This window comes from Lissotriton helveticus, chromosome 9 (assembly GCF_964261635.1).
Source record: "Lissotriton helveticus chromosome 9, aLisHel1.1, whole genome shotgun sequence".
Lineage (NCBI taxonomy): Eukaryota > Metazoa > Chordata > Amphibia > Caudata > Salamandridae > Lissotriton > Lissotriton helveticus.
This window is the reverse complement of record NC_136070.1, coordinates 333,553,147-333,577,233: the sequence shown is the minus strand read 5'-3', so window position 1 is coordinate 333,577,233 and position 24,087 is coordinate 333,553,147. Positions and strand designations below refer to the sequence as shown.

At 44.5% G+C, this 24,087-nt stretch overlaps 1 protein-coding gene across 4 annotated transcripts in view; it reads right to left on the bottom strand.

The window, feature by feature from the left end:
* The window catches only part of CCDC88C (coiled-coil and HOOK domain protein 88C), a 622,549-nt gene that overhangs the window by 112,005 nt on the left and 486,457 nt on the right, over window positions 1–24,087 (bottom strand). The gene's annotated exons all lie outside the window — the stretch shown is intronic.

The following is a 24,087-nucleotide window of genomic DNA, read 5'->3' as shown; positions in this document are numbered from 1 at the left end:
GTAGCCATGGGCAATTGTGCCGCTCCGGCATACGCCAACCTGTTCATGCAGGATTTTGAAAGTGAACACATCCTTGCAATTCCACACTGGCACAACCATTTGCTAACATATCATCGCTACATTGATGACATTTTTTTAATTTGGGCAGGTACAGAGGAACAACTACTTTTCGCAATTTCAGAGCTGAACCAGATTGACGAAAGAATTCAATTTACCCACCAATACAACAGTTCCAACATCACATTCTTGGACGTCAACATTACATACAAAAATCACAAACTGGAAACATCAATGCACATCAAACCCACAGATCGCAATAACTATCTCCATTACTCCAGCTTCCATCAATCCAGTCTCAAAACTCATTTACCATATTCACAACTTCTTAGAGCAAAGCGGATTGCTTCTACTGAAGAAGCGTTTGTTCAGGACAGTACTACCATCATGACAAAATTTACCAAAAGAGGCTATCCTCAGAGTGTCATTCATGCTGCTTACCAACGTGTTAGATCTACGATTCGTTCTACCTTGTTGCAACCCAAGACCAAACCAACAACAATAATACAACCTAACGTATTTGTTTCAAAGTTTTCTACAAAGAGTCACCTCATCAAGAAAACCATCAAAAACCATTGGCAACTGTTACAAGTAGAAACAGATTTCAACAGCATTTTCAATGATTTACCTATATTCGCCTATCAAAGATCTAGAAACCTACGGGCATACATTAAACCGCAAAAGAAGGAAGCTATGACATATAAAGGAACCATCCCATGTCACAATTGCCAAAACTGCCACAACATCATACCCGGAACAATGATCAATCATCCAAGTTCGGGCAAAGCAATATCATTGAGAACTAACGCTACTTGTGACTCTACCAACGTGGTCTACCTTTTAAAATGTCCATGTGGCCTACCGTATGTAGGCAAAACGGAACGCAAGATCAAAACACGATTAAATGAACACAGGAGTAACATTAGGAACAAAACCTTAAAGTCCTGTGTATCAGCACATTTCACGCAACAAAACCACACGAACAGTCAGATCCGTTTTCTGATCCTGGAAACTGTGCATAAACCGGAGGGCTTTGACCCCAAAAAATTCCTATTACAAAGGGAATTATTCTGGATTTTTAAATTGGGCACCATGATGCCACATGGGCTCAACGAGCGTCTGGAATTTAGCAGCTTTCTGTAACTGTAACCACCTACTTTTGATATGTATTTGACTGCTGGTTGCTCAACCTTTTTGCTCATACTGGTTCATGTATATTTGTATGTATATATCTAAGTTTACTGATTTATTGATTGCACATGTTGCTTGTTCTTCATATATTTTTTTATTTATTTCCTCCACTTCCCACTCGCTCTCACTTTGGATTGCACCTTCTACACGCATTTCCACACATTCTGTGGTATATTTCTTTTTATTCACCCGAGCGTCGGTTCCTTCCTCACTATTCCCACACGGTGTCTTGCTCTTACCCGTGCCCACCTTTGTTTAGTCCTTTATTAGTGTTTACGGGTTCCGGAGTATCCCTGTAGCCCGTCCTCTATGTCTATGTCACGCTGTTTACAAACGCGACTGCGGTTTCCCGCTTTTCACCCCACACGTCTGTTGGCGTTTTTCCTAGCTGTACACATTGCAGACAGCTCTCGGTGATGCACGGTTATTCGAACCACCCGTTCCTCGGTAAGCGCATGTCAGTTACCTCTATCACTCTCGTATCCCTCTGTTCACTTTGGGGCGTACGTTACACTCTTTTTTTCTTTTGTTTTTTTTTCCTTTTTGTTCCTTGCCACGTTCAGGAGTTCCGCTCTTCCATCTGTTTACACCGGTTCACCCCGAATGTTTCCCTCCCACTTTTTTCACACGCATGTGCACTCGCGGGTGTTTCACAAGGATCTTGGACACTTGGTGTTAGTTTCAGTAATACATGTCTCTCATTATGCTCGTCCTCACACCGATTCCGTTCCCTACTCATACTACCTTGTTTTACTTTGTTGACAGTGTACCCCCTGACGAAGAGCCGTTAGGCTCGAAATGCATCGGGGAGAGGAATTATACATTGCATCACCCTATGGAATCTGAACACTTTGAATTCACTTGTGTTCTCATTTGTTGAAAAATCGATTATAAACTTTGAAGTCGCAGTGAAAGTACCACTGTAAAATGGAACTATGAAATGAAAAAGAAAAGTGAATAAAACTTTTTCTGGAACAATAAGTTTCGCAGTACTCTTGCTCAAGTTAAGCATATAGGTGTGCTCAGGTTCCCCACCCTGTGCTGACAGGGTAAACTTCAGTCCTACATTATTCGGCTCCTCTTGGACGGTTGGAGCTTAACCCTGAGCACCCTAAGAGACATTCTTTCCACTTATTTACATTCACAAAAATTTTGGTTCACCCACGGAGTGCAGCGGTTACACCATTGTTCATTGAACTTTAATAATGACAGCTGCAATACTTAAATAGCGCAGCCCAACCAAATCCCTTTTTGATTTTTTTATTACATTTTTTTTGTAAAGCGCCTATGGCGGCCGTGCAACTTTCTTATAGAGCGCACCGCCAAAATCAATCTTTTTTAAATGGATATTTATTTTATAAAGTGTGACACGCCAAGCTTCATATTCTTGGTGGCCGCATCCTTTCTCCCGCTAGAGCCTTAGCCACGGCTCCTCTCCCCATTCTGCCCCAGCTCGGCTGCCCAAACAGCGGCTCCTTCATTTCTGCCTCGGCTGAGGCAGGACAGCGAAAGAGTGAAGCAGCCAAAAGATACAAACTTGCCAAGCATGGTGCGCTGCCTGTTCAGATGAAAAAAAAACATTAGCAATTGCCCCCCTAGCAGCCCCACGACTATCTCCAGGTAACCACGTGCTAATTGTTTACAATGTTCCTGGGAACTATGCCACCGACAGTTTGCATTGAGTGAAATCATGGAGGGCAGCAGCGGGCATGAGCAGTGGCAAAGCAGGCTGTTAGGGGTAGCAGGGGGTAGGGAAGGCGCACAGGCACAGAGGCAGAGCCAGGCCAGCTCCGGGGTTCCAGTGGTTCGCCTGACTTCTAGACTTTGCCGAGCCAGGTGCGCTGTGCCTCGCAGGCTGCTTCCCTCTTGCTGCCCAACTGATAATGCGGGATGGCTCCCTGGCAGCATGGCAGAATTTAATGAGCTATGCAGTGACCCACGGGCTGGAGGCTTGTGTAGTTGATGCTATGTATTTTTACTGCAGCTGCATAGTCAAGCAGTGCTTTGGGACTATTAAGCTATATCGCTAGGCCACAGGATGTCCTCCATCAGAACAGGAGTTGATATGATAAAAGGCAAAACTATGGGCTAAGGGATATTCAAGAAGCCCAAATTGATGGGCGCTACCAGTCATAAGCTGAATCTCCCGACACTAACAGATTTATACTTGCAGCATCCAGTGCGATGTTGAAACAGATTTTGCACTGGAATCCATTCATAATTGTTGATTCTGAAACAAATGTGGCTAACAAAATTGCAAGTCATAATTGCAAGTCATAATTGCAGTCCAAGGCTGTTGTGGGCTTCTGAAGAGTACGATCTTCGAAATGAGTTGAAAGCAGCATCGGAGACTTGCATGGAATTCTCTTCTTATAAAAGACCATTACCACCAGATGTTGCTGCTGTAGGTTTCTTTGCAAGACAGTGTTTCTACAGATGAGCCAATGGTCAAGGAAAATAGGCAATTGCTGGATACATTAAAATAACTTATATGAAAATGTTGGGAATAAGATACTTTATACGATCAGCCCAGCATCAGACAGGAGTTTCTTCCATGCAGGGAGATGGTTCATTCTCTCAAGACTTTCTGTCCCTAAAAACCAAGCTATACCCAGGTCCTCCCTCTTTATGAGTCTATGTCCTGCCCTCCTCTACTCTCTTTCTCACACACTTTCTGCTCCTTTGTCTCGAATTCATTCACCACTTCCTGCACAAACCACCTATCCCTCTCTATCATACTTTTCATCTATTCTGTGAAGCTCTTAACACTATATATTCACAATGCCACATAATTCCATTACCCAAACATACTCCACAACAAACAATTCCAATACAACCCAAATTATTCCACTCCACACCACATTCATCTACTACACTCCAAACAAAAATGCATAGGTAAAATACATTGTCCTTTACAATGTCAATAACTATCTCTTGAGGATGTGAGACCTATTGCATTGCAAATGCTTGTTGTTTTTTTATCAGAGTCGACGGACCACCATGTGGTGTCCACTTGTGAGGTTGTTGTGCTTCTTCTGGAAGCTCCCACCTTTAATTGCCATCTTGGAATTTTTTTTGTATGCTGTTACCTTCTTTTATCTTCTTGGTGGAGGTGGGTGGGTTTGCTTGTGAATCCAGAAAACTCTTCAAATTGCAAAACTACAGTGACAGGTAAGAAACCATATATTTGCAGCGTGAATCTTTTCTGGATACACATGCTGTGCATAGATTTTGTAGCAGTTTGTTAGTACAGTGGTGATTGGGTTATAGATGAGCATTGTTTTGAAAACAGATGTAAGACCTTTTGTCCTACTTTTGCAGCATTGACCACCTGAATATCTACACAATAGTGTCTTTTGAACATGTGCACTCAATCATGTTGCTGCCATATAAATGTCTTGTAATTAAGTATTTGCTAGGAAAGCAAAGGTTGCTCTTTTTTTCTTATTGAATGTGCACGTGGAATGTTTTGTAATGTCTCTCCAGCATTCTTGTGGCACAACTGACTGGTTTGTGCCATCCATTAAGCATCTTGTGTTCTTACTAACTGGTCTTCCCAATAAACTATTTGCAAATGACACAAAGAGCTGTTTCCTGTTTCTGTCTGCCTTTGTTTCTTCGATGTAATACATTACCGCATTTCTTGCACCCAAAGTGTGTAAAGTCCTCTCTGTGTGCACATTTGGTTTCTGAAAGAAACATGGTATCTGCATACTTTGATTCATGTAGAACTGCGAGATATCCTTTGAAATGAAATGCTGGTTGGTTTTCATGACAATTTTGTGAGCGCTTGTAACGCACTAATTCTGCATAGTGATGTTATGGCCATTAAAACGACAGTCTTTATTGTGAGCATGTGTAATGTATTCTTGTGTATAAGTTCAAATGGTGCCTTCAACAGTTGTGTGAGCACAATATTTAAATTTTATGTGGGTGCAGGTACCTTTTTGCAGGTGCAATTGTATTTGCTCTTTCTAGGAACCACCTAATGACTGGTGCCGTGAAGAAACTTCTCCCAGTGTGGCCCATTGTGTACACCACTGTTGCTGCTAAATGAACCTTTAAAGATGCGTACGACAGCTTACAGTTTAGAAGATGTACTTTAGCACAGTCTTATGTCTTGTGTTATTCTTTGATAATTCTTTCTTAAGACACCAGAGTGAGTATCTTATCCATTAAGCTATATAACACTTTTTAGCTGTTGGCTTCCTTATCTCTCTTAAGACGGCAGTTGTATTCTTTGGTAAATTTAGGTGTCCAAATTCTAAGTCTCAGGCAGTATGCTGCCAGGCTTAATGACTCTGGTTCTAGGCGAAGCACCCTTCCTTCTTGCATTGACATCAGATCTTGCCTGATTGGTAATTTGGGAATATTCCCCTGAGATAGTTCTATTAGTTCTGAGAACCATGTTTGTCTTGCCCACTGTGGCGCAATTAGTATCAGCGTCATGCCGCTGATCCTGCAATTGCTGATCGCTCTGTGAAGTAGTGGTATTGGGGAAAAAGTGTACCCAAATTTCCCTAACCAATCTATCGACAGTGCATTCCCCGTGGACTGGTTATAATGTTGTCAGAAAGGCAAAGCTTTGGCATTTTGCATTCTCCGGTGTTGTAAACAGATCTATTTCTGGTGTTCCCCATTTCTGAAAGGTCCTCTAGAGTACTGCTAGGGTAAGTTCTCATTTGTGAGGCAATGAAGCTTGTCTGCTCAGTCTTTGTGCCTTGAACTTGTCCGTTTCTGGTAGACGGACTGCTAAGATCTCCATATTTGTTTGAATAGCCCCGATGCACAGTTGTTGTGCTAATTGTGACAGTGGTAAAGACTTTGTCCCACCCTGTTTGTTTATGTACAACATGAGGATTGTGTTGTCCATTTGGATCATTATTGAATTCCCCGAAAGCTATTTTTTAAATGCTTTTAAGTCTAGGAACAATGGCTATAGTTCCAGGTTGTTGATGTGTTGTACTGCATCTTGCTCTTTCCAGACTTCCCCTTACCGTGAGAATGTTCATGTGTGCTCCCCATCCTATCCGTTAGGCGTCTGTTACTGTCAGAGTTGGAATAGGTTGTGTAAATGTTCCTCCCTGTGTTATTTGTAACCTGTCCCACCACGCTATCTCCTCTTCTATCCATAGCATGACAACCACTAGATCTTCCCAACCCCCTTTGGTTTGTGACCATTGGTTTTGTAGCCAGTCCTCAAATGGTCTCCTGTGGAGCCTTGTGTTTGGAATCAAAGGGATGCAGGAAGTCATCATTCCTAGTACCTTCCCCATTGTCCTCCCTGTCAGAGCTTGCCCCTTGTAATTCCTTCAACGGAGCTACAGTTCTCTTCTTGCTTGTGAATTCCTTCCCTTGAATTTAATTTATCCTGGCCCCCCAAAAAACATTTCCCATCTGTTTCGAGAGATGACTTTACCATGTTTATTGAGAATTCTAGCCAGCATAGAGTTCTTATTACTTCCAGAATGTGATCTTTGCATTTTTGTGTGAGTGTGTGCTTACCAGCCACGGGTCTAGATAAGGTTAAATGTGTATGGCTGGGAAGCTGTGCTGCTACGGCTGCTAGACACTTTGTGAATACTCTTGGTGTCGATTTGATTAAGTATGGCACCACTTTGTACTGGTAGTGTATTTTATCTACCACAAATCAGAGGATTTTTTTGTGGCCTGTGCTCATGGGAATGTGTAAATAGGCATCCTTTAAGTCTATTGTTACCATGCAAACCCCTACTTTCATTTGTGGTATTACCTCTTGCAGGTGTTGCCATTTTGCAGTTTTGAGTTTTTATACACTTGTTCAAAAACCTCAAGTTCAGAATTGGTCATAGTGTTCCATCTAACTTTGGAATTAGGAAATATGTTGAGTAGTTTCCTTTGTTTATTGCTATCTTTGGCACTAATATTATAGCATCCTTTGCCAACATTTCCTCAACTTCCTTGAGTAGATGGGATGTTTCCTCCTTGGAATGTACCTTTCTCCTTTGTCCTTTGTATGGAGGTGTCCTGTTTAATTCAATGCAATATCCATATTGTATTATGTTTAAAACCCATTTGTCTGAAGTGATCTTCCTCCACTCCTGGAGGAAGTTCTGGATTTTGCGTCCTCTTGGAGTTTATTTATTTATAAATTTTATATAGCGCGAACATGACCCACTGGGGTGTCAGAGCGCTTCAAAGTACACTGTTATCACACATTATACATACAATCGGAAATCGGATACAATACAAAAGAGGTAGACATTGGTGTTTGGATATACTCGGTGGTAAATAGTCATCAGAGAGTTAAAGTGTTAGGATGTTAATTTGTTCATTAGAAACATATTCGCGTCTTTTTTGAAGGCGGTAAAGGAGGAGATTCTGCGTACATCTGCGGGAAGAGTGTTCCAAATCTTCAGTGCGATACCTGAGAAAGCTCTGCACCCACTTCTCTTTTTGTGGAGGGATTGAGGTTTTAGTAGTAGTGAGCTTGAACTTCGCGATTGTCTGCATCCTCCAGACCGCTCTAGCTTTTGTGCTAAATAGCTTGGGGTGTTGCTATGTAGAGCTTTATGTGTCATGCAGGCGATCTTTAGTTGTATTATCGCCTTGTAGGGTAGCCAGTTCAGAGCCTTCAAGGCCGGGGTGATGTGGTCATTTCTTTTTATTCCGCAGACCAGCCTGGAAGCAGCGTTAAGCAATGCCCTGAGCGGTGCTAGCTTGTATTATGGAAGTACCGCATAGAGTGGTACTTCCATAGTCCAGTCTTGGTAACACTAGAGCTTGTACCGCCATTTTTAGATCAGTCTGTGGAAGGAAGGGTTTAAGTTTCCTTAGGATACTCAACTGATGATTGGCTCCCTTGGTGGCATTGTAGATTTGCGCCTGTCTATTTAAATGTTTGTCCAGGGTCACTACCAGGGATTTTGCAGAGTCAATGATGTAAGGGGCGCAATCAAAGGAAGTTAGATGCTTCAACCTCAAGTCTATCTTGGGTGTGTGATTGGGAGGGGAGAGGAGGAGGAATTCAGTTTTCTTGGTGTTGAGCATGAGGTGGTTGCCATTGAGCCAATTTTGGGTATTCAGATCCTCTACATAGTTGGGTAGCTCCTTTAATCAAATACGACGTGGCCAATGTATCATCAGCTCATGGCAGGACCAAGGACAACAGAAGCCCTTCCTGAGCTGACTCCAACCAGCTCATGTGCAGATGTGGATTTAGGCCAGAGAACAGTCCAAACTGTGACTGTAGATCGAGCAGGAAGAGGGAGTGGAGCTGGAAGCATTCTTTCAGGGAAGAAATAGACGGAGGAAGCAGACATTCCTCTTTCATTCGCATAACACTACAAACCTAATTAGCTAGTCACTGGAGATAGAACGGTATCACAGATATAGGCTGCCATGTTTGCAGAGACCATGGCAGCTGTTTACAAAGGCCTCCATCACTGTGTGTTGCTACACACATGAAAGCCAAAGTGAATCCACTTCTGCACTCTGCGGGACATGCATTTAGGCACCACACTAATCGGGCCCCATGCAGTGTACAAACATTATTCATTACTTTCTTAAGTAAATGGAAGTGAGAAACAATGAGTAATTGATTCTGCTAGAATCTTTTAGACAAGGGAGGCCAGTAGGTTTCTCTCCCTAAATGAGAAAGATAAAAGGCCTGTATTTTTGCTGCAAATGTTGCTACCATCACTGTTAATCACACAAAGCACAAGTAAAGAGAGAATTAGCCACTTTCTTAAAGAGTGGCATTTTGGAAGCTCAATTCTAAATACTGCTCTGGCGTCTAGGTCCACATAACAAAGATGTCCCTCTGTGAGCATGCATGATTGTCAGACTCACTGAAGGAAAACTAAAAACCCAATAACTGCCCAAGCAGAGGGCAGAAGAGCAAACTCTCAGGAGACATGAGGCAAATTGACCTCCCAATTGACATAAAATATACGTATTTAATTATTACTGAAATTCCCTTTAACTAAAATAATCTGTATCCTTCTCAAAAATAATGTTTTGTTACTAAAAGGCTATCCCACCGTTCACATGAAATAACAAACCAAATTCTGATTGAGATAACTACGTTCCAATGTTTTTCAAGTTTCTTGTCTGTGGCTGCCACCAGCTAGACATGATGTAATGTCAATCAAGAAGAAAGCACAAATGTTCTTGAATATGTTTGTTTTAATATTAGGAAGATCAGACACTGGCATTCATAGAATATAGATCCTTCCTGAGGAAACTTAAAATAGGAGATGGTAGAAGTTACAAACCCAGACTCAATAAGTCAATGCTATAACTTCAATGGAGATGTCATGTTATGAGTATTTGTAAGGTGAGCTTCTCATCCAGAAGGGTATCCTAAAGAATGGGGTTGAAAACCTTGCTGGGGCCTACAGGAAGAGCCAGGTTTTCAGTTTCTTGGGAAATTTAAGGACTGAGCTGGATGTTCCGATGTGCCAGGGGGGTCACACCAAACTTTGGGTGCCAGGAACGAGAAAGCGTGACTGCGGGCTCTAGCTCTTCACAAACCAGAGACGTGGCCAAGTAACAGGCCAACAGAGCTGAGTGTTCTGGTCTTTTATGAACTGGGAGCCAGTGAAGGTCTTTGAGGCGTGTGAAGATGTGAGTGTGAGGAGGGAGTGCAGTCTGTTACGACTGTTGCTTCGACTGGGGGGTCTTGTACTGCGGGCTAATCCTGGAGGGGACAGACATCTTGCACACCATGCTCCCCTCTCCTAGCCCAGGACCCCCAGCCCTCCCAGACATCGGAGCTCAGGTTCGGAGGCCCGAGGCATGACCCCCCCAGCTCTCCCAGTCATCGGAGCTCAGGTTTTTCTTCCCTGACCCCTGGTCTCCGGATTGATCTCCTCTGCCCCAGCTCCTCATGGATGTTGAGGATGTGACTTTACTGCGGACTGTCTTTCTCCCTCATCCCCGGACTTGCTGGCTATGGCAGCCCTCTTCCAGGACTTTCGGACTTGGACCTTTGTGCTCCTCGCCATTTTCTTTTATGACTCGCTTCTTCTACTTTTCTCCTCCCCCATTTTAGTGATCTCTGACCTCCCCCCTCTGTCCTAGCAACCTTTCCATTGTCTCTCCTGTTGCCTCTGACACACTCCTCACTGTCTCACTCATTACCATGTGCTCCCCTCTCTCGTTTGTCTTACTTTCCTGCCTTTCTCTGTTACACCCCCCCCTTGGTGCTGTGACTGCATCCCCCCTCTGACCCCACTTCATGGAACTGTGCTTTTCTGTATATAGAGATAACTCTAATCACTAGTATATGCAGTAGACCTTTGTATATCTACCATTCCTACGTGACTCTTAGAGTATATCCAGTCATATCCCTTCCCTATGTATATAGAGATAACTCTAATCACTAGTATATGCAGTAGACCTTTGTACTATCTACCATTCCTATGTGACTCAGAGTATATCCATTTGTATCTCCTCCTTGTGTGACTTTACATCTTGTACATTTGCAATTTTTTCTGTTTGTATCCTTTACGTAACGCATGTAATCCTAAATCCTTATGTTTTTCAACTGGTTCTTATGTAAAGCGCTCTGACACCTTCGGGTAAAGTTTGCGCTATATAAAATCGCATAAATAAAATAAATAAAATAAAGGGAGCTTGAGCGTGAGTCTGGCACTATTGTCTTTGATGATCTCGAGTCTTTGTGAGGCGTGAAAAGATAATGACAGCCAGTGTTCCTATAGCAAACTTTAATGTGAATGTACACTTACACTGCTTGAAAACCAATAATGCATTCAGACGTCCCTCGAAAGCCCAGCATAGGAAACAGTGTCTGTGTTGAAAAGGTCACCCATTTCATTCTAGCAAAGTCCATGGTCAACATTAGAATACTGTTACTTTTGGGGAAAAACAACTTGCAATTTGAGAATTCAGCCACTAGATGACATCATATGCATTGCATGTGAAACTAACTAGTCGATGCTGCAAAACAAGGTAGCCGCCCCAAGGACTCTGCTTACAATGGTACTGCGACCCAGAATGAAAGTCAGTTGCTGAGATTAATTTAAGCATTCAATTTATTACTTAACTCAGTAAATATTTAGACTTTTCAACTATGAACAAGCATTTTCAAAGCCAATAAGTCTCGCCTATGCAAGAGCTATTGACTTTGCCAATATGTTTTAGGCATGTTGTACACCAGCGTGCCTGCTGTTCAGCATGGCTAAAGTTTAGTGACGAAAAGGAGAGTGTCGTATAGTGGAGTAGAGGAGTGTTTTGGAAGGGTGTCGGGTTGAGTGGAGTGTAATGGAGTGGTTTGGTGTAAAGTGTCATGGGGTGTAGACTTGTAGAGTGGAAGGAAGTAGAGGAGTGGTATAGACCCCCCACACTAAGCAACAGAATCTCCGTCCCTAATAACCTTAGAAAAGTCCCTCTCACACTGGAACCCTCTACCTCCCCTGACACACCCCGTCTCAAATGCACTCTCCTCAACTGCAGATCGGCCTCTAGACACTCCTCCGCCATCGCTGATCTCATCTTAACATTGGACCTTGACCTAATCATCTTAACTGAAAGCTGGCTAACTGAATCTTCTACACCTATAATGGACATTCTGGTTCCCCCCAACTACCACATCATTAGACTTGACAGGTCTGGCAAGATAGGTGGTGGAATCGCATGCATATACAGGAACAACCTTTCTGTTTTGAAAGTCACCGCACCTTCCCTACCCTCCCCAACTTCCTGTGAATACATCTGCCTCGATATCGTTAGTGAGGGCAAACCGATATGCTCTCTTCACGGCATCTACCACCCACCCAGGGACAACCTCACCTTCGCCCAACAAATCATGGATATGATCTCTACCAACTCCGGACGACAGCTCACCCAAATATACCTTGGTGACTTCAACCTCCACTGGAACGATCACAATGATGTGGTGGTAAATAGTCTCAAAAATCTCCTCAACGCCCTTGACCTCACTCAATTTTGCAACAGCCCGACCCACGAGAAAGGCTCTATCCTCGACCTTATCATCTCCAAAGAGGATGCTATCCAACTTGAGTCTATTCAACCTTGTGACTGGTCAGATCATCATATTGTCACATTCTTCATCAATGAAAAAGTCAAATTCAACACGGTTCAATCCTCCAAGACTAAAGTCTGGAAAAGAGACCTGAAAAAAAGCTCAACCCAAAATCCCTACCCCCGAACAGCTGCGACCTCCTACTCCCTCCTACCGGCGCTATGGACGTCCAATCCTTGACTGACCACTATCTCAACGCCATGACCTCAATAATCAATGAGGCGGCACCCATGCAGTTAAAAAGAGTCTCCGCTATAATCTCCAACCCATGGTACGACGGGAGTCTCAATGAGGATAGACGAATCATGCGAATGGCAGAGCGCACCTGGAGATCAGCTCCCTCTGCACTGCACCTAAAAAACCTGAAGGAAAAGAGAAACGCCTACTTCAGGAAAATAAAGCGCTCAAAATCAGCCTTCTTCAGCCTCCAGCTCGACCAAGCAAAAAACCGCCCGAGAAAACTGTTTGAGCTAATCAGAACACAATCGAAGGAACAACCCCAACCATTCAACACTGTGCGCGAATCACCCTCCTGTGAAGACTTCGCTGCTTTCTTTATCCAAAAAACTGAGAACATAAAGAGTGATCTCCTCATTGACGCAAGCCTTTACCCCAAACCTCACTGCATAGCACCCACTGAATTAAAAAACAATGCTACATGGTCTTCCTTTGACACCTATTCTGAAGAAGAAATTGGCAAATTGCTCAGCACCTTGAAACCATCCAATCACTTCACGGACCCCCTCCCTGTTAACGCTGTCAAAGACTTCACCCCGTTGCTCCTTCCACTCTGGACTAAATATATCAACAGCTCACTTCAACAAGGATCCATCCCGGACTCCCTCAAAGTTGGACAAGTCACTCCTTTACTAAAGAAACCTACAGCCGACCCATCTGATCCAAACAACTACCGTCCCATTACCAATATTCCCACTCTAGCCACACTCCTGGAAAAATGCGCACAACTACAATTGACTAAACACATTGATCAGTTTGATCTCCTCAACCCTCATCAATCAGGCTTCCGAGCAGGGCACAGCACAGAAACTGCTATGACTCACATTATTGACGACGCCCTTCGAATCCTAGATCAAAACGACACCTGCCTCCTCATCCTTCTTGATCTCTCCTCAGCATTCGACACTGTTAAACATGAGAAGCTACTCGAACTTTTAAACACAAGAATGGGTCTATCTGGGACTGTTCTCAAGTGGTTCACTTCCTTTCTACACAACAGGACGCAGAAATTCAAGAACAACAACCTGATGTCCTCGCCAATACCTGTATCGTTAGGCGCCCCCCAAGGATCCTCCCTATCCCCAACTTTGTTCAACCTAGTCATGGAACCTCTCACCACCTTGCTACAAGCATCCAATGTACTCTTTCACATGTATGCCGATGACACCCAACTATATCTCAAATTACAATCCCCCAAAGACATTGTACTCCTGAACTCAACGATCAGAAACACCCAATCCTGGCTCGCAGATAATCATCTCAAACTCAATGCTCTGAAAACAGAGTTCCTTCTGATCTCACCTCCTGAGAAGATCTCCACCACTCAAACTTGGCTAAATCACCTAACTGCACTCAATGTCCAACCCACCATCGTGGACTCAGCAAAATCATTAGGCATAACACTCGACACCAACCTCAACATGCAGCAACATATCAGCAAGGCAACTAAAGGAGCGAATTACCAAATCAATACCCTGAGAAACTTAAACCCTTCCTCCCAGCCAAAGACTTCCAAACTGCAGTACAAGCACTAGTCCTCCCTCGAATAGAATACGGCAGCATAGCCCTCTGCGGGCTCCCTCTAACTTCTACCGCACCCCTAAGAGCTTCTCTAAACGCTGCAGCGAGACTCATCACTGGGTCAAAAAAGCACTCGCATATCTCCCCTGACTTTAAATCTCTGAACTGGCTGCCTTTTGAAGCCAGAATACATTTGAAAATCGCCTGCAAGACACACAAGGCTGTACACCTGAGCTCACCCGGATACCTCACCCAGAAGCTGACAATCTCTGGCGGTTCTAGAAACACTAGAGGCACAAATAATCTTCTGCTAAAACCTCGAAGATTCCGGAAGGAAAAAACGTATAAACGCTCCTTCTCAGGAATGGCACCCAGGATATGGAACTCACTCCCTCCTGAAACCAGACTCATCTCCTCCATCGCACTCTTTAAGAAAGAAGTAAAAGCTATCCTCATAGCCAAATACACTTGATCTATTAACGTGATTCTTAAAGTCTCTGCACCGATCTGTATTATTTGCTCGATCCCTTCGATGATTTGTATTACTTTTTTTTTTATTTACTCACCTGACTGTCTATGCTCACACTTATGTATTATTTGCATTATTAATGTACCTGCTTTACCATGCTCCCTCATATACCTACTTATTATCTACAATTGCGCTATACCGAATGGCCTGTTTGCACCCTCATGTTTGTATTCCCCGCTTTGTAAAGCGCTCTGATATCTGCAAAGACCTTGTTCGCGCTATATAAAACTTTCAAAATAAATAAAAATAAATAAAAAAGAATGGTGTAGAGTGTCAGAGTGCAGTGGCATAGTGTTGTGGAGTGGCCTAGAGAGTTCAGTGTAGAGTGGAGCAGTGCTTAATTTGAGCCTGGGTTTCCAGTGCGCGGCACTAAACTGTCAGCACCAGCTTTAGTGACAATCCACCACATGGTGGCACTGTCTGAGATGTGCACAACAACTGCGTTTATGAAGTCAAATTGCATTGAAAATGACTAATAACACCGGCCTCTCACGCCATTATTATTGCATTGTGTGGCCTGACATAGTCCAAATTGTCACACTTGTAGGAGCGTGATGATTAGGTGTTATATTGGTACCGCCATTTGCAGGGCTGGCAGGGGCAATGCGTGGTGCAGGTTGAAGTGGCCTTCTGAGAAGAGCCCTGGCACTTGATTTCTTCACAAATTGAGTGGAGTAGAGTGTTGTAAAGTAGAGTGAAGTAGATTTTCATACAGTGGAATGGCATAGAGTGAAGTAGTGTTGTACAGTCTAATGGAGTAGAGTGGAGTTGCACAGAGTATCATAGAGTGGAGTGGCAGAGAGTGGAGTGGAATGGAATGCCGTGAAGAAGAGTAGTGTGTCACAGAATAGAGTGGAGTAAAGTGGCATGGAGTGGCATAGAGACAGTTGCATGGAGCAACGCAGAGTGGAGCAGTGTGGTAGAGTGGCGTGTTTTGGAATGGATAGGCTTACAGTTTTATGAAGTAGAGCGTCAGAGTGGAGTGTCGTAGAGTTGAGTGCCATAAAGTGGCCTAGGGTTTAAGTGGCATAAAGTACACAGGTGCATTGGTTTTGAATAAAGTGGTGTTGAGTGGATTGACAGAGTGCAGTGGTTTAGAGCAGAGTGGCGTTGAGTAGAGTGGTACACAGTGGAGTGGCATCCAGTGGTGCAGTGGCATACAATGGATTGGCACAGAGCAGAGTAGAGGGATGCAGAGTGCAGTGGCGTGGAGTAGATTGTTTCAGAGTGCAGTAAAGTGGTGTAAATTTGAGTGGGGTAGGAAAGAGCGGAGTGGTGCATGGTAGAGTGCGGTGGCACAGAGTAGATTGTTTAAGACTGGAGTGGTGCAGGGTGGAGCAGAGTGGCACACAGTGCAGTGGCATAGAGTGGAATGGTGTAGGCTAGAAGGCAGTGGCAGAATAGTGGTGTAGAGTGCAGTGGCATAGAGTAGAGTGGTGCAGAGTAAAGTGGCGTAGAGTGCAGTGGTGTACAGGTAGATTAGAGGGGCGTAGAGTGTAGTAGCATAGAGTGCACTGGAGCAGAATGCAGTAGAGTAGCTTAGAGTAGAGTTGTGCAGAGTAGAATTCAGCCAAGTAGAGTGGTTTACAGAAGAGTGCAGTGGCGCAGAGAACAGTGGTGTATAGTAGAGTGGCAGAGAGTGCAGTGTTACAGAATAGAGTGTTGCATAGTAGTGGTGTAGGGTGCACTGGTCTAGAGTGGTGCAGAGTAAAGTGAAGCAGAGGGCAATGGTGTAGAGTGGCATAGCGTGGAGTGTTGCAGAGCATAATGGATTTCAGTGCAGTGGTGCAGAGTACACTGGCATAGAGTGCAGTGGCGTAGAGTGTATTGGTTTTGAGTAAAGTGGTGTAGAGTGCATTGTGCTCAGCGATGTAGAATAGTGTGTCATGGAGTGGCACAGGGTAGATTGCAGTGGCTTAGAGTGGACTGGCATAGAGGGAATGGCATAGAGGGAATGGCATAGAGGGAATGGCGCAGAGTAGATTGTTTCAAAGTAGATTCCAGAGGCATAGAGTGCAGTTGCAGAGTAGATCAGAGTTGCTTAGAGTGGATTGGCGTAGAGTGCAGTGGTGCACAGTGCACTGGCATAGAGTGCAGTAGAGTGGTGTAGAGTAATGTGCAGTGGCATAGAGTGCAGGGATGCAGAGAGGAGTGGCATACAGTTCAGTGGCGGAGAGTGTAGTGTTGCAGAGTAGAGTGGCATAGAGTGCATTGGTTTTGAGTAAAGTGGTGTAGAGTGCATTGGCTTAACGTGCACTGCCACAGAGTAGAGTGGCACAGAGTAGAGTGGGGAGTGCAGTGTTGAAAGGAGACTGTCGCAGAGTGCAGTGGTGTATAGGAGAGTAGCATAGAGTGCATTGACGCGGAGTGCAATTGCATAGAGTGGCATAGAAAGCAGTGGCAGGGAGTACAGTGATGCAGAGTAGAATAGAGTGGCGTAGAGTGCAGTAACAGAGACTATGACAGAGTGCAGTGGCATATAGTGCAGTGGCGTAAAGTGCTGCAGAGTAGAGTATAGTAGTGTAGAGTGCAGTGGTGCAGAGTAGATTGCATTGGCATGGAGTAAAGTAGTGTAAAGTGCATTGGCGCAGCATGGCGTGGGGTAGAGTGGAGCGGCGTGGCACAGACTGGAGTGGCACAGAGTACAATGGAGTGGCACAGTAGAGTGGAGTGGTGCAGAGTAGATTATTTCATATTATAGATGCGTAGAGTGAAGAGTAGATTAGCGTAGCCAAGAGTGGATTGGCATAGAGTGCAATGGCATAGAACAGGGTGCTACATACTATTGTGAAGGTATAGAGTGCAGTGGCGCATAGTGGAGTGACAAAGAGTGCAGTGGTATATAGTAGAACACTGTGGGGTAGAGTGCATTAGCATAGAGTAGATTTGTGTAGAGTAGAGCGGCGTAGAGTGAAGTGGCGTAGAGTGGTGTGCAGAGTAAAGCACAATGGCCAGTATGGAGTGGCGTAGTGTGGAGTGGTACAGATTAGACTGCAGTGGTTTGGAGTGGTGCAGAGCAGAATAGAGTGGGGTAAAGGGAAGTATGCACGATGTGGTAGCGTACTGCCATTACAGACAACAAATCTTCAATTGAAATGACTACTACATCCGCACAGACATAGTTTTATTGATATAATTATATAGCGCACAAACGATAATGTGTGGATCTGTCATCACGTAGTGTATTGATTTGTTCTGATTGTAATAAATATTTGTTTCCACCACACTTCAGAATTACCAAAACGTGCTTCATTTGTGCTTTTCTAATTCCGATATATTCTGAAATATCTGCACAGTTCATTTACAGATATTTATATTTTGTTGTGTGCTAGAAAAGAAAACATCTTACAGCCTTCCTCAAGCACATCTCCAGTAGCCAGCATGATTCTCACATAAATCCTCTCACTTCGTAGTCAGAGAAAGACAAGTAAACACCATGCTCCTTGGAAGACTGAGCCTGACATTTGACCTCTGTCTCTGAATGAACAGAAAATGTGACAAGATAAGAACACGATTTAAAGGCCTTTTTACAGAAATTGAGCACTGGTGCAAGAATATAGTAAATAGGGTTTGGGCAACGGAAGAGACTAACACAAGCCGGACAGCCTAAAAAAATAGAGCCAGCAAATAGAAAGCAAGAAAATGTGAGTTACAAACCACAAAGCCAATGGTAAACAACAGGAGGAATGCATTCCTAGTGAATATTTCGAAATATCTTCAAGATGTCAATAGCAAACCAGACACCTGCGTTGTCTGGTAGGCTTCAACCTAAAAATGTCCACCATGTGAACATATAGAAAGAGAAAGAGCCTTGAAAGCTTTGGGGCCCTGTAAAAGGGGAGGGCAGGATTTTTAGCCTGTTGGTAGTTGAGCAGGTGTGAGGGGATCTAGAGAAAACAATAATAGATGGACCATTCTGCTACTCTAGCTCTTTCCATTTGGGCTACAGGCTAGGGGTTACTTTCAGAGCAGAATGAGCTGCCATGCCCACATTTGCCACATTCTATGTATGGTCAACTGGAATGTAGGGCTGAATTGAGCATGTTTGCCACAATTAGGGAATGGGTCTTGTATTGGGGGTTGGGGCTTCGATTCCGGCACTGCCTGAGGACCCATTTCTACTCTGGCCCCAAAACATAAACCAAGGCTTCTAACGCTACCTCCCATATCCTGGGAAGGTTGCAAAAACAGTAATGTGGAACAGCGTGCAGACCCTTCCCACTCGAGCTAGAAACCTACTCCGTTGAGGGCTGTATCAACACCAATGGGATTGAAGCAGGAGTGTGTTCTTGCCCCCCTCTTATTTAATCTGTATATCTCCGACTTTTCAAATGTCCTTGATAAAGTGCGTTTGCACGCCCTAGGAGGTCATTCCATATCAAACATTCTCGATGCGGATGATCTATTGTTGATGAGTCAACTCGAGTGAGGCTACAAAGACTAATCAACAAGTTCTCCAAGTACATAACAGATAACCACCTCGAAATCAGTCTTAAGAAGACAAAAGTGATGTTACTCTGGATGCGCATCGCTGGCCAGTATTAGTGGCGTCTTAATCGGCAACCGATAGAAGTAACCTCCTGTAAATATCTGGGAGTTAAACTAGACTCACACACCTCCTTTGCCTCCCAGAAAGATATGATCAAGAAAAAAACATCTATGATTTTTGCACTGATAGCCCTTTCAGAAAAACTGTGGAGCCACTTTGATGCCACTTTTACTGTGATTAAAGTAATATGTTCACCAACATTGGCATAAGGCAGCAAACTGATGTTTGGGCATGATGTAAAACTTTTGGATTCTCTTCAAATCAGAACGTGCAAGTTTGTCTTCTGCCTTCAAGTGCAGCTTCCCCAGTTCAATTAAGGCTCGATTGTGCCCTGGCAAAACAAACCTTAGCCACGAGAGGTACCATCTTGAAATGTTGTTACAAAGCTCGGTCTGCTGTAAGTGTATCCTTGGACTACTAAGTTCGGGCTGAGATACATTCGCCTGCAGGAGTGGTACGCTATAATAACTATTTAGAGGAATCCATTGAAATCCTGGAGTTTGGGGAGTTGTGGCAAATGCCAATAACTCAGGCTGTATTTAAAAAAACTGTGAATAAACTTATCCAGAAAATAGGTCGACTGGAGGACAAGAGCGATTTGGGTGGCTGGTCCTAACTTCTTATACAAATATACTGGAGCAACCGTATTTGGGTGCCGGCTACTCAATTCACATCAAGAAAAAGTTTATGACTTTGCGGGGAGGTTCCTTCCCAACCCTGGATTAGACGCGAAAGTGGATGGTAGCAGGGATTGCTATGAGCAAAAAATGCAGTCTATGCAACTTGCCTGATGAAACCATGACATACGTTTATGCATTTACCGCGCTTGCTGAAACACTGAAGGGCTCTGCTGCACAAAGAATTAAGGGCTCTGGGAATTTGGAGTTGTAGGCAAGCACTTACTGAACCGCTGTGCCCACAAAACCTCATGCTGAAAATTCGAATAGTCTAATTCCTTGACACCTTCAAGGAAGAGGTAGTAGCCACTGCACAACCAAATAGGGTTGTCTCACTTTGAGGGGGATGGCCGTTCCAGAGCACCATTACCTTAATTAGGAGCCACTCTGATGAATCTGCACAACGCATAGCTAACACTACCTTTCCTGAGCACTTGGCATCTTATAACTATTTTAAGACTTCTTTTAATTGGGAAAAATGGGATACAGGCACGTAATGACAAGACTGCTTTGAAAATGGACTTCGAATTGGCACAACTGTGTAATGTATCATACTTTTTATGAATACTTCACATTTTTCTCCCATCTTATAAAGACCACAAATATGACATTGTTATGTAAATGACAAGACTATTCAAAATAATGTTTTAATTATTGTTAATTAATTATGTGATTTTATTAGTAGTGTAATGGTTTTCATTCACTATGCACTTTATAAAATAAATACTCAGTGCAGGAGTTTCTATCTCACCTAGTGCTCACTGTGAGGTATCAGCTCTTCACAAGGTGGCTGTGGGTAAATCACCAATATTGTGGGACATGCTGTGGCACTGTGTGAGTTGTCAGGTGTGAATACTGGGTGCAATACAGGGCCACCATCTTAGTTGGACCACATGGCTACAGGGGCTTAATTCTAAAAGAAAGAAATAAAGTGCCTATGTGGCTTTATTTAATAGAAATATATTTGAATATGTAGTCCCACCAAACTAAACAAACCGGTATATTTTGGTAAAAGGTCCTGTTTTTTACTGGACAAGGGAAAATGTCATTAACAAAGCCTCCACCAGAATAACAAACACGGCTGAGGCTGTCTATGTCCTTTTTGGTACCCTAATTACATCTGAATTGAGAAGGAAGCCACTCGCAGGTCTTGAAAGCCAAGCTGTCATTCAACAAGAGATAGCGTCTAAAGATGGAAACACTCATACTACTACATAAGACTGTTCTAGAGGACAAAACAGAAAAACACTAAACCTTTTACAGCATCCTAGAACCTCACTATCGACCATGGATTAAAAAAAATGTATATGCACTGGGTTTACGGCTCCTGCACACCGATATCAAACTTGAAAAAAGGCAAATGAGGTATTATATGTCATTGAAAGAAGCGCTCCTCAATGACACAGAAACAAGCACTTCTTTTCTAACTACTTCTAGGTTTTTAAAAGTGAAAAAGGATTAGTGGAAGGCTATCAAGTTTTTTTAAAGGCTACAGCCTGAAACAACTTCAGCAGTGGTTCAGCAGAATATGTCAAAGAAGGTTTCTGTGAAACCAATGAAGGACAGCTTCACCCATTAAGCTTTGAAATGTTACGCAAACCTATACGAACAAGCCCATGCTTATGTTTTTAAGGCACCAGTTTACAGACAAATTCTTGTTACCTTTAATCCATCATTTACAAGCTGGATGGGGAGCTTATTTAATGTGGCTCACCAGCGGCATCTACCTTGGTTTTAAACAAGCCACGCCCTAAAGGACAAACCCATCGACCCATTAAAAAACCACAACGGAGAATGCTGTATAATAAAGAAAAATGGTGGGAAGATAATAGCACCGGGAAATCTGCTCAGTCGAGGAGATAGGTCGTAAGGGCAGAAATTGTTATGTTGTTATGTTATGTTATATTGTGGCTTATATAGCGCACGGCTACTCAAAAGAGTGTCCCGGCGCTTTATTAACATCCTGAAAAGCAAACATAACACACAAAAGAAGAGGGGAAGAGGAAATTTAAAATCTAAGAGGAAAACAGCCAGGTTTTTAGGCCCTTCCTAAAAGATAGCATGTTGGAATTGCTTCGTAACGCGAAGGGCAGAGAGTTCCAAAGCTGAGGAGCCCGAAGCATAAAAGAGCGACCTCCCAATCGGGCCCTCCTCACACGGGGAACAATGGCAAGGAGCTGCGATTCTGATCTCAGAGATCACGACGGACAGTATTGCTTAAACCTCCTCTGCAAGTATTTAGCCCCGGTGGAATAGAAGGCCTTATGCGCAAGGGTCAAGGTTTTAAAAGCTATCCGCTGTCGGATAGGCAGCCAATGAAGTGCCTGTAATAGGCCAGAAACAGGCGCTCGCAGACCCAAGATGGCGCGAGCCGCCGCATTTTGGACCACCTGCATCCGTTGCAGGAGGTATTCGGGCAGGCCAAGATATAAGATGTTAGCATAGTCCAATCTTGAACCAATCAAGGCCTGCACCGTAATCCTCCTGTGATCCTCAGAAAGCAGCGGAAAAAACTTCCGCAACATGCGGAGAAGTCCAAAGCATGTGCCTGTGAGGGTGAGGATCTGAGGTCTGAGGGTCAGGCCGTTGTCAATTTTGACCCCCAGATTCTTCGCTACCTGCGAAGACTGGCTCGGAGGAGACATGTCCGCCGGCCACCACATCTGCCAGTCCGGGTCGGATTGACAGCCGAAGAAGAGTACCTCCGACTTATCTGAGTTGCACTTGAGGCTGTTCAGTTGGAGCCATTTGAAAACAGCCCCAAGGCACTCACGGATACTCTCTCCGTCAAAATCCTCCCCTTTCCGGCAGGTGAAGAGCAGCTGGGTGTCATCCGCATAGGATACGATCTGGGCTCCATAGGACTCAGCCAGAGCCGCCAAAGGTGTCATAAAGATGTTAAACAGAGTCAGGCTCAATACAGAGCCCTGCGGGACTCCGACTCCCAGTGGCGGCATCTCGGCGGAAGCCGAGGAAACCCAGACCGACTGTCGGCGACCAGCTAAGAAAGATGTAAACCAGCTGAACACCGTCCCCCTCAGACCGATCTCATGGAGTCTGATGAGCAAGCCCTCATGGGGGACGGTGTCAAAGGCCACCGACAGATCGAGCATGATCAACATAGCTCTCCCACCCAGATCTAGCATCTCCTAGATGGCCTCGGAAACCTCCAGCAACGCCGTCTCCGTGCACAGATTAGGGCGGAAACCCGACTGAGTGGAGTGAAGCAGGTCGTTGGATTCCAAAAAATTGGAAAGCACGCTGTGGACATGCTTCTCCAGGGTCTTGGCTAAAGCCGGAAGAAGAGAGATCGGCCTATAATTGGCCAAGACCTCAGGAGCCAGACCGGGCTTCTTAATCAAGGGGATGACCATGGCCTGCTTCCACGCCAAAGGGACCTCACCTAGGCTGAGAGATCGATTCAGGAGAGGGTTGACCAACGGGTTAACTACCTCCGCCATCCTCGCCAAAAATTTGGCCGGGCATGGATCAAGCGGTGACCCAGATTTGAGATTGGCCAGCAGAGCCAAGGATGAGGCCATAGGTAAAGGCGGGAAGTCTGACAGGACAGGTCCCGAGGGGATCGATGAAACAGGGCCAGCCTCGGGGCCAGGCAGGGCAGCCGCCTGCCACGATGGAAACGACTCCTGTATCATCTTGATCTTCGCGGTAAAGAAGCAAGCCAAATCCGAGGCCCACTTCTGAGTGGGAGCAGACTGGGCCACGTTCGACCGCGGGGCGATGTATTCCCTAACGATCGTGAAGATCTCTTTACAGGAGTTCGAGGCATCCTCGATCCTCCTGGCAAAATAGCTTTTCTTCTCAACCAGAATCGCTCGGTGGTAGGCTTTGACCATAGTCCTATATTCGAGCTTGGCTTCTAGATTATACTGGGCTCGCCAGGTCCTTTCAGCCACCTTGCACTGCCTGCGAGAAGCAAGCAGCGCACCCGTAAACCACGGGGCAGAAACCCGCTTAGGTAATGGTCGAAGAGGTCTAACCGGGGCCAGGTCATTTAGCCTCTCCTCAAGCCAGGCCTGCAAGGATTCCAGGTCACTATCCAGATCTCCCGTCAGCGGGCACGGATGTTCACGTAGTGCTTTGGACAGCAATTCAGGAGTTACCTGGTACAACGCCCTGGTCTCTGAACCAAGCTGCCTAGGGCCATTGCTCCGAGGTCTCTCATTAGCCGGTATATAAAACTGTACCAGGCGATGGTCGGTCCAAAGCACCGGCAGAAGTGCTGTCACCTCTATGGGGGAGGAGGAAAAGACCTGAT